Source organism: Microcebus murinus, chromosome 4, assembly GCF_040939455.1.
Source record: "Microcebus murinus isolate Inina chromosome 4, M.murinus_Inina_mat1.0, whole genome shotgun sequence".
NCBI classification, from domain to species: domain Eukaryota; kingdom Metazoa; phylum Chordata; class Mammalia; order Primates; family Cheirogaleidae; genus Microcebus; species Microcebus murinus.
The window spans coordinates 8,252,609-8,263,437 of record NC_134107.1 but is presented as its reverse complement, the minus strand read 5'-3'; the positions used below and the strand labels follow the sequence as shown (position 1 = coordinate 8,263,437).

Below are 10,829 nucleotides of genomic sequence, written 5' to 3'. Positions count from 1 at the left end.
TCCCAGGTGAGGGCCAGACCCTTGTCCCTACCTGGAGGCTCCACACTCATTCATCGAATCCCACATTCTCAACCATGGCCCTCTGTCCTCTGCCCTCACGAGAGCTCGGTTCTAGCAGCCTCTGGTGGGCCCTGGAACCAGGCTGTGACCTTGGGCAAGGCGTCGACCGTCCGAGCCCCAAGTTCCTTCCCTGTAAAGTGTATCTTTGTAAAAGAGAAGACGTGTGTTGGACCCCTTAGCGTGGTGACTCCAAGGTCCCAGACCCTGCAGGAAACTCACAAGGGTGCAGCAGAAGATTTTGAATCTTCTATTTAATAAATTTTGGAAGGAGAGCCGCCTGCCTCATACACAGACTTCAGGGACAGAAATGGTCACGTGGTGAAGCGACAGCTCTCTCCTTTCAGTTCCCCATCAGCATCTGTAGGCAAGTCCCCCGGAGGCTGATGTGGCAGCTCCTGTGGCAGGCGTCCAGCCCAACTCCAGTTGGGCAACCAGGCACCCAGAGGCGAAGCCTCTGAACACGGGGCAAGGTGCTATTGGAAAGCTGTGGGCACCTTCGTGTGCTGGGCGAATGTGGGGCAGGGGGTGCCTGGACTATGGGTCTACAATTTGTCACAGTTCCGAGCCATTTCTAACATCTGTCATGCTGATGGCCAAAGACTCTGGTGTTGGAAAGGCCTGAAGGCAGTGCAGGCAGGGGGAATGGCCAGGCGTGTCCCACGAGAAGGCTTCACATGCCACCTGGCTGCTCCTGGCATGAGGGTGATGCCCACACTCTGGCATGTGCCAGGCAACACATGACAGGCCACATGTGACAGGCACCACATGACACAGTAGGCAACACATGCGCGCACCAGGCAGGCAGCGCAGCAGGGCGGGGCAGCAAGCCCCCGCCGGCTGGCTCCTCGGGCAGAGGTAACTGAGTGACCAGGTGAGAATGCCAGTCTCTTAGCCTCATTGTTAAGTGATAACATTGACATTGGTGTCATCTCCCCTGTCTCCATCACCCCCAGATAAGGGGACCAGGTGGAGGTTCTGGATTCCCGAGTGGAAGATCACACTGTGTCCCGGGCTCTGCCTGTCATAGCCACCATTGCTCCCAAAGCAACCCCATGATTTTGTCAGCCTGCACTATGGAGATTTGAAAATGTTACGATTCCAGCAACCTCCAGTCCAAGATGTTAACCATCTTTAAAATCTCAGTAGCACATTAAATAACTTGAAAATTTTCCTTCTTCAAAACACCTAGAAAAGCCGAAAAAGAAACAGACTTCCTTTTAAATATATAGCTGAGCTCTCAAGAAAATAAGCAGAAGTCCCCCAGGACTAAAAATAAAGAGGGAACCGAGAACCAGGGTGGGGACAGAGAAGCTGATGGTGCAGCTGCCCAAGGGGCGGGGCCGGGCTGGGCTGTCAAGGCCATGCCAGGCCCTGCGGAGGCCTGGGAGCCCCTACCAGGCAGGGAGCTGGTTTGAAGGCCATGCACGAAAAAACTTGCACCCAGAGGAACAGAAAGATGTAATGAAACTGGAGCTTTGGGTGGGGAACAATTTTCCCAGGAGAGTTTTGTATTTTCACACTGTACAGCCTAGGAACCCCAAAGTTGAGAAATTAACATTGAAAACTAGGCTTGTCTTAGTGATACCCCTGGGGCTCCTGGCCAACCACACAGAAGACCTCTCTGGATGGATTCCTTAAGCCTTGTCACCCACAACGGCCTAGATAATGCCCCTGTGAAGCTGAACTCGTAGTCCCAAATGACAGAACACACAAGGAAGCAAATCAACTGTGAGTAAAGGACAGCAGACACAGAAAGGTGCAAGATTAGACACCCTCTCCCATGCCTCCCCCAACTGTCAGAGAGAGGCTGCCAAGTAAGTGTGTGCAGTAGGAAGCTTCTAGAAGGGCTCCCGGTAATCTCCAACCTTTAGCCCTTCATGCCTTTGTGTAATCTCCACCTCTTGATTGTGGCTGGACCGAGTGAGTTTCTTTTGACAAACTGATTCTAAGCTGGCCTGCAAGACTCGCTCGCTGGCGTGCACCCCACGCGTGAGTTCGATGGCATGTCATTCTAGTGCCTTTGAGCTAATCAAAAGGGACATGACCTGGGTGGACCTGATCCAATTAGGTGAGTCTTTTAAAAGAAGGGGACATGCCAGAGAGGCCTCGCCTGCCTGCTTGTGGCAAGACAAGCCACAGTGGTGTGCCTGCCAGGAGGCCTCTGGGAGCTGAGAGTGGCGTGGTCCCCAGCGGACAGCCCACAGGGAAACGAGGACCTCGGTGCTACGACTTAGGAAACTAAAACTTCTGCCAACAACCAGAATGAAGAGGACCTGGCCCCCCAGATGAGAACACAGCCCAGCCCACACCTCGACTGCGGTCTTGTGAGGCCTTGAGCAGACACCCCGGGTATGCCATGCCAGGGTCCTGCCCCACATCAACTGCAAGACAACAGACTGGTGTCATTGCAAGCTTCTGAACTGCTGGCAATTTGTTGCACAGCAATGGAAAGCTAACACAATGGCAAAAGCAATGGGGTGTCCCTCCTGAGGGTGGGTTACAAGTGTGAGTTGTCAGGAGTCTGAGCTGTCTTGCTCACACTCTTTCTGGTGTGCTTGTTTGCTCCGATGACACCAGCCGCCACTTGTGACCTGCCTGATGGAGAGGCCCACATGGCAAGTAGCTGACAGTGGCGTGTGGGCAACAGCCTGTGAAGAATGAGGTCCTTATTCCAACAAGCCACCAGCAACCCGGGGCATGAACCTGGAAGCAGACTCCCCACCGCTGAGCTTGGGCCGGCACCTTCACTGCAGTCTTTGAGAACCCAGGCACGGAGTATTTCTTGCCTGGCCTCCCCGACCTCTCCAGGAATTTATGAATGTTGGGATGAATGACACATCGTTTTTAAGAGACAAGGAATAAAATGTATTAATCACATAGTGTAAAGTTTTTCGGTGGCGAAAGAAGCAGACAAGGGGGGGGGGCAAACAACGTCGCTTTATTGAGTGTTCCCAGGCAAGGTTCGTGGGTCCCAAAAGAGGGGGGCCCAAGAAATCACACCTTGAAAGGGGAGAAGGTTTTATACCGTTTTAAGTGGGCTGAGGACTTTGGGCAGGAAAACCTGGGGTTTTTCCACTGCGACCTTTGGTGGTCATTGAGAAATAAGAGGGGCTGGCGGTATTTGCGGAATCCAGGAGCCAAAACTTTCTTATCCAGGTGGACGTCTAGGTGTGGTTGTTCTCAGTGGGGCCTGGCGGGCCTGGTCTCGTGAGCCTTTTCTTTTTTGATCTAGGGAGGGGAGGGGGGCCGCCCCCAGCCTCACACATACATAGTAAACAGCAAAAGAATTGGTCAAGGAGAAGGGCCGGGTCGGGTCTGGGAGGAAACAAGAGTGGGTAGGAAGGGTGGCTCTGGGTTTTCATTTGGTTGACCGTGGGCCAAGGTGAGGCCTGGGGCTGGCAGGATTTGAAATTCCTGCCGATGCCAAAGGACTGACCCACCGTACAATGTAGCTGAGCCCTGAAACCACGCTCAGTGAAAGAGGCCAGTCACGCAGGCCACGAGCTGTGAGAACACAGTATGTAATGAGTATATAGCATTCACAAATGTGTCACTCAGCTGTTTATACTACCCAGAGGGCTTCGGGGCAATGACAGCGTATTGGTAGTTACATTTCGGGGGAGTCAAAAGTTGTGTGTGGATTTTCGACTGCATGGGGGGGGTTGGTACCCCTCCCCCCCGCACTGTTTAGGTGTCAGCTGTGCCGATGAAGGTTGTTTGGAGGAATTTTGGGCACAAAAGAGAAAAGGGGAGAAATATGTGGGGCTTAAGGCCGATTTTTGAAGAGATTTGAGGAGTGGTGTGATCTTTAGGGGGGTGCAGGGTGGGAGGGGAAGTGAGAGGCTCTCCCTGTGGGGAGCGGTTAATGGGGCAGGTGACCTGGGAGTCCCCCTTGGAATGGAGCCCGTGGCGGCGGGATCGCAGTCCTCCGTAGGAATGAATCCGGCACCTAAGCAGACATTAGCAGGGACGCAAGGGTAATTGCTCTGGAATTTGGAATATAATAATTCTGAGCCAAACTTACAATCTTGGAGCCTGTAGCCTTATTGATCAGGGAGGTACAAAGACCTACAGATGCCCTGGAGAAATGGGCGGGCCACTCAATCATTCTGTCCCCCACGGGCATGTCTTATTGTGGATTTGAGAAACCCAAGATGCTCCGTGGTCTATTTTGGAAGCCATTTCCAGTATTTTAGAGTGATTCTGTCTGCTAATAATATTAATGTATAGAGTAAAGAAAGTTAGACACCTCATGTGGGGGGTAATTTGTCATTTGGGGGCCTTTTATTATAAAGTATGACTCCCTATTAATTTAAAAGTGCTGGCCAGGCGTGATGGCTCACACCTGTAATCCTAGCACTCTGGGAGGCCGAAGCAGGTGGATTGCTCAAGGTCAGGAGTTAAAACCAGCCAGAGGAAGAGCGCGAGATCCTGTCTCTACTAAAAATAGAAAGAAATTAATTGGCCAACTAAAAATATATAGAAAAAATTAGCCGGACATGGTGGCATGTGCCTGTAGTCCCAGCTACTCAGGAGGCTGGGGCAGGAGAATCGCCTGAGCCCAGGAGTTTGAGGTTGCTGTGAGCTAGGCTGATGCCACGGCACTCACTCTAGCCTGGGCAATAGAGTGAGACTCTGTCTCAAAAAAAAATTAAAAAAATTAAAATTAAAAAGTATCAACTGAAGAACTTCAACAGATTATATATCATTGGAGATTATTTATTATTTTAGATTCTAGGAGCCTGCGGCCACTGCAGAATATTGAATAAATCAAATGATTCTGATGGCAACGGGGCCAAAATATGGCCCATTTATTTCAGATCTGAGTGGACTCCCCCAAGGGGTGGCAAGTGTCCTAGATTCAAGCTACACTCAAAGGAGACAAGACCAAGCAAAGAATGGCTCGGAAGCCAGGCAGGACACTTTGTGCAATGGCATGGGTTTGCAGACCTATTCAGCTTAGCACGGGCATTGTTGGGGACCTCATTTACCATCTGCACACACACGGGGATTTGGGAGCATTTTCTATTGGAAGACACTTTATGATGTGCCAATTTTAATTCTTAACTGTCCTTGAGACATTATCATTAGCATTGTTGATTATGCAGTTTATATTTTTGGTAAAATTTGCAGCTTAGATAGGTACACATCAAAGGTAGAGGTTGACCCCTCTTAGAATTTACGATTAGAGGGTCACATTCAATGCTATTCACCCTTGGCCTTGTTCCAGTCTGTTGGAACAGGACTGCAAATGTAGAGATTTTCCTGTCTTGTTCGAGAGGTGAGCATTTGGTATTTTGTGAGTAGGTAAGGTCTTATGCTGGTTGTTGAATTTGGAGACTTTGGCACAGGTCAAACTATGAATCATTTTGTATTGTGTATCAGGATGCCGTGAGCAATACATTCTGTAGTTTTCTTTTTATAGGCGACAAACCCATTAGCTCTCTGGTGCTAACAGCAGCTAATTGAGCTGACCCTTGGGTCCCATCTCTTGATCAGGGAGGTCCTCCAAAGGGAATGGAAAACACCAGTTGTTTCATTCGGTGGCTAGCATCTTCTGCGGGCAGGGGGCAGCCCAGCCCAGGGATCTGCAGATATTGGGACGAATGGCACATAGCACCAATGAGCACAAAGTAAGATTTGTTACTCACATAATAGGCATAATAGGCAGGGGCTGGTGTGGTTCGAAATTCCCACTGGTGCCAGGGACAGGGGGGTCCACTTGGAGTTTCTTATTGGTGTACTGAGGTACAGAATATTAAGGCCTGCTTGGGGTCATAGAAATGTATAAGGCTTGAGGTATGCACCCATTTCCTGGAGGAAATGGGAATTGACAGCTCTGAGCTATGTGCCTGGGATCGTTTATCCTGGGCTGTCCAGGGACGTTTACCCTAGGCTCATGCCCGGAACTGACATGGAGACCAGTCACTACAGGCCCCGGTTCCTGGCCAGATCCGGGACCTGAGTGACCAAAGCATACGCCTTTTTGGTGCCAAAAGCCTTCCTTTGTTCAAACCACTGTATAAACAGTATAAGAAAGTCCGCGAGCCGCTTCTCAGCCACTTCTTGGCTGCTGCCTCTCTGTGTGACATCTCCGAGCCGCCGCCCCCCAGCTTGCTGTCCCAGCGTGCTACCTGAGAGGCTGCCCGTGAGGATTAGCCCCGTGTTGAGATTTCCCGTGAGGACAAGCCTCCGGTGCTGATAATGGGGTCCTAGTGGTATGATTACTCTTTTGTGGTCTTCCCCTGTGGTACTTTTCTCTTACTTTCTCTCTTTTTCTCTTCTCCCTTAATACATGTAAGCAAAACTGGTGTGGCTTGCGGTACGTGTGTCCTGCGGATCGAGCTTAAATTAGAAAAACGTCTGTGCACAGCAACCGATAAAATTAATTATCAATACAATTGGGCTGCCCAGATGTGGGGGCGTAGAAGCTGTCAGTGGTCAAACAACCACAGTGGAGTCTTTCTGCCTATTGCACATCGATGACTGCCGCAGACTTTTCTGTTCAAGGTGGGGGACGGTGGAGGGTGGCACTAGGGAGTCCCCGGTCCATAGCAACCCAGAGATCAAGGCTGATACCTGGACTGCAGCCTGCGAGCCATGCACTAAGCAGTAGCTGGATTCCTGACCCAGAGAAACTGTGAGATCAGAAATGATAGTCATTTTGGCCAGGTGCGGCGGCTCACGCCTGTAATCCTAGCACTCTGGGAGGCCGAGGCAGGAGGATCATTTGAGCTCAGGAGTTCGAGACTAACCTAAGCAAGAGTGAGACCCTGTCTCTACTAAAAATAGAAAGAAATTAATTGGCCAACTAATATATATAGAAAAAATTAGCCGGGCATGGTGGCACATGCCTGTATTCCAACTACTCGGGAGGCTGAGGCAGGAGGATGGCTTGAGCCCAGGAGTTTGAGGTTGCTGTGAGCTAGGCTGACGCCACGGCACTCACTCTAGCCTGGGCAACAAAGTGGGACCCTGTCTCAAAATAAATAAATAAATAAAAGGCTGTAAGGTAGGAACAGTGTAGGGGCCTGAACTCCCCAAAGCTATAGGCATAGTTCCTATATAGATACACACACACAAACACACACGCACACACTAGCTTGCTTTCCTATAATTGCTTACTACTCAGGAGTCACATATTATTAGCTGATGGTCATGAAAATTGTCAGCTTTCTTCATTGCTCCAGTGGATAACATCACCCTTGTGAAAGCTAAGGCTGGTCTTTGAGATACCTTCTAGACTCTGCCTTCCAGTGGACCAGCTAACCCAACAGACTAGTGGCCCATGCCCAGGGACTGACTCAACTGGTCTTGCAACATGTGCCCCCCGCCCCAGTCAGGAACTGACTCAGCACCAGAAGAGGATTCCTGCTTCCCAACCCCGTGAGTTCACCTCCAGCCAGTCAGCAGACCCAAGTCCCCAGCCCGTTGCCCTCCAAGCTATCTTCCAAAATCCTGGCTCCAAATTCTCAGGGAGACAGATTTGAGAAATTCCCCCTGTCTCCTCACCTGGCACCTGCGATACTAAACTTTTGTGTGCAAACACTTGTTCGGGCTCCTATTTTCTCTGCTGCAACCCCTCCTGTCTCAGTGTGTGGGCTTCCTCTCGAGCAATGAGCCTGGCTGGGCGGTAACGTCCTCAAGGCTCGGATGGGAAAGGACCCACTTCCGAGCTCACTCGTGTGGCTGTTGGCAGGATTCAGCTCTTTGCAGGTGACTGGGATGAGGCCTCAGCTGCTCTCGGGCTGTCGGCCGGAGGCTGCCTTCGGTTCCTTGCCACGTGGGCCTCTCACTACTGGCAGCTTCATCAGAGCAAACAAGCAAGAAAGACCAGAAGGAGTGCGAGCGAGCTGGATTTCACTGGGGTGAGATTCAAAGAATATGCAATTAACCATTTTCAAGTTCCAATTCAGTATATCCGGTGCGTTCCCAATGTTGAGTCACCACCTCTGTCTAGTTTCAAAACCTTTGCATCACCCCAGAAGAACAGTCCGCACCGTGGGCGGTCACTCCCCACCCGCTCCCACGGTCCCCTGGCAGCCACCAGCCTGCTTCTGTCGCTGTGGATCTGTCTGTGCTGCGTTGTTCACATAAAAGAAACCACACGAGGCGTGTCCTTCCCTGTCTGGCTTCTTCCACTTACCGGGATGTTTCGAGGTTCACTCGTGTCATAGCACTTCGTTCCCTTTTTTTTTTTTTTAACAAAATAAACTTTGTTTTTTAGAGCAATTTTCAGTTCACAGAAAAACTTCATTCATTTTCACGGCTGAATAACTTTCCATTGTCTGGATATATCACATTTTGTATATCCATTCACCTGTTGAACACTTGGGTTGTTTGTACATTTTTAGCTGTTGTGAACAGCGCTGCTACTAAGCTTTGTGTACAAATATTTGTTTGAGCGCCTGTTTTCCATTCTTTTAGGTAGATTCCTTTAGGAATGGAATTGCTGGGTCATATGGTGCTTCTGTGTTTAACTTGGTGAGGAGCCACCAAACTGGTTTCCAGAGAGGGTGCGCCATTTTCCTTTTCTCCCAGCAGCCCATGGGGATTCCAATTTCACCACATTCTCGCCAACACTATTAAAAAAAGAACCAGAGCCCTCACCAATACTGTACTAGTCAGCTCAGGCTGCTATCATAACAAAATACCATAGAGTAGGTGGCTCAAACAGGAATTTATTTTTCACAGTTCCGAAGGCTGGGAAGTCCAAGACCAAGGTGCTGGCTGATTCAGTTTCTGGTGGGGCCCCGTCCTGGCTTGCCGTTGGCGGCCTTTTTGCTGGGTCCTTACACAGTAGAGAAAGGGAGCTCCGTGTCTCTTCCTTTTCTTTGAGGGCACTAATCTCATCATGGGGCCCCACCCTCACGACCTCATCTAAACCTAATTACCTCCCAAAGGCACCACCTCCTAATACCATCACACTGGGGGTCAGGATGAAGGGGCCGTCCCTGGGTCAGATTGGCCGAGATCCAGAGTCAGCAAAACGGGACGTGACTTGTTGACCAGCAGAGAGAACTGTTCCTCAGGGCAAATGGCCAAGGACCTGTGGTTTTGCACCCAAGCCAAAGCGTCTTGTTGTCCTGCACACGGGACCAGACGTTGAAGGACGGGATGCACGCATCCCCCTCCCTTGAGCTACGGCTAGAGGAACAGGTCGTGCTGACTCTTGGGCAGTCACGTACCAAAAAATAGCTGCAAGCCAAATTAAACAGTGTAAAAATAAAATGACTGGTGCTCGAGGTGCTGCAGACTTGCACCATCTTTTGTGTGTGTTTGTGCATTTCTTTCTGTGTTTATCCCCCATTCTGCAAACAGGCCACAACATGAGGACTACAACATATGAACTTTGAGGGGATACATTCAATCCATAAAAATATCTAAAGTACAGCCTCAAAATACAAAAATAAAAAAATGGACAGAATTATGAGGAGCCTAGTTGACACTTCTTTCAGAAATGAATACATCGAACTGACAACATAGTAAGGTGATAAAAGATTTGAACAACAGAATTAACAAACTTGAGCTAATGAATTATATATATATATATACATTTTGGATGCATGATTTATATGCACATAATCACACACACATACATATAAAATTAGAGATGCATATTGTTTCTGAGCAAACATGAGAGAGCTATAAAACAGATCACATTCCATGCACCAAACAAGTCTCAACAAATTTCAAAGAATCTTGCTATACATACCATATTCTTTGACTACAATGTAATTAAGTTAAAAATTGGTTGGCTGGGTGTGGTGGCTCACGCCTGTAATCCTAGCACTCTGGGAGGCTGAGGCGGGCGGATTGCTCAAGGTCAGGATTTCGAAACCAGCCTGAGCAAGAGCGAGACCACCTCTACTAAAAACAGAAAGAAATTAATTGGACAACTAAAAAAATATATAGAAAAAATTAGCTGGGTATGGTGGCATGTGCCTGTAGTCCCAGCTACTCAGGAGGCTGAGGCAGGAGGATTGCTTGAGCCCAGGAGTTTGAGGTTGCTGTGAGCTAGGCTGACACCATGGCACTCACTCTAGCCTGGGCAACAGAGCCAGACTCTGTCTCAAAAAAAAAAAAAATTAAAAAATTGATAATAAAACCATATCAACCATCATCCATTTGCAATGTAAAAAACACACTTCTAAATAATGCATTGGTTGGCCGGGCGTGGTGGCTCACGCCTGTAATCCTAGCACTCTGGGAGGCCGAGGCGGGCGGATTGCTCCAGGTCAGGAGTTCGAAACCAGCTCTCGCAAGAGCGAGACCCCGTCTCTACTAAAAATAGAAAGAAATTAATTGGCCAACTAAGATATATATACAAAAAAATTAGCCGGGCATGGTGGCGCATGCCTGTAGTCCCAGCCACTTGGGAGGCTGAGGCAGGAGGATTGCTTGAGCCCAGGAGTTTGAGGTTGCTGTGAGCTAGGCTGACGCCAGGGCACTCACTCTAGCCTGGGCGACAAAGCGAGACTCTGTCTCAAAAAAAAAAAAAAATAATAATGCATTGGTTAACTAAAAATTATAATGGAGATTGGAAAATGTTAATACTAAACAATAATGAAAATATCAAATTCCACAGACACTTAGAAGAAAATATAGAGCTCTAAACGTTTATGTAAGAAAAGAACAAAGAAACACAATTAATCATAAACAATAAGAAGCTGGAAAAGAAGTTACAAAGTAAATCAGCCGCCATGGCAGCCTCAGTAGAACCTCACCAGGTCTGTGTATTAGCTCAGGCTGCCACACGAAATGCCACA

General features: G+C 49.0%; 1 protein-coding gene across 1 annotated transcript in view; it reads left to right on the top strand.

Annotated features, from left to right (window-relative positions):
• Positions 1 to 10,829, top strand: part of ACY3 (aminoacylase 3) — a 189,597-nt gene that overhangs the window by 157,359 nt on the left and 21,409 nt on the right. The gene's annotated exons all lie outside the window — the stretch shown is intronic.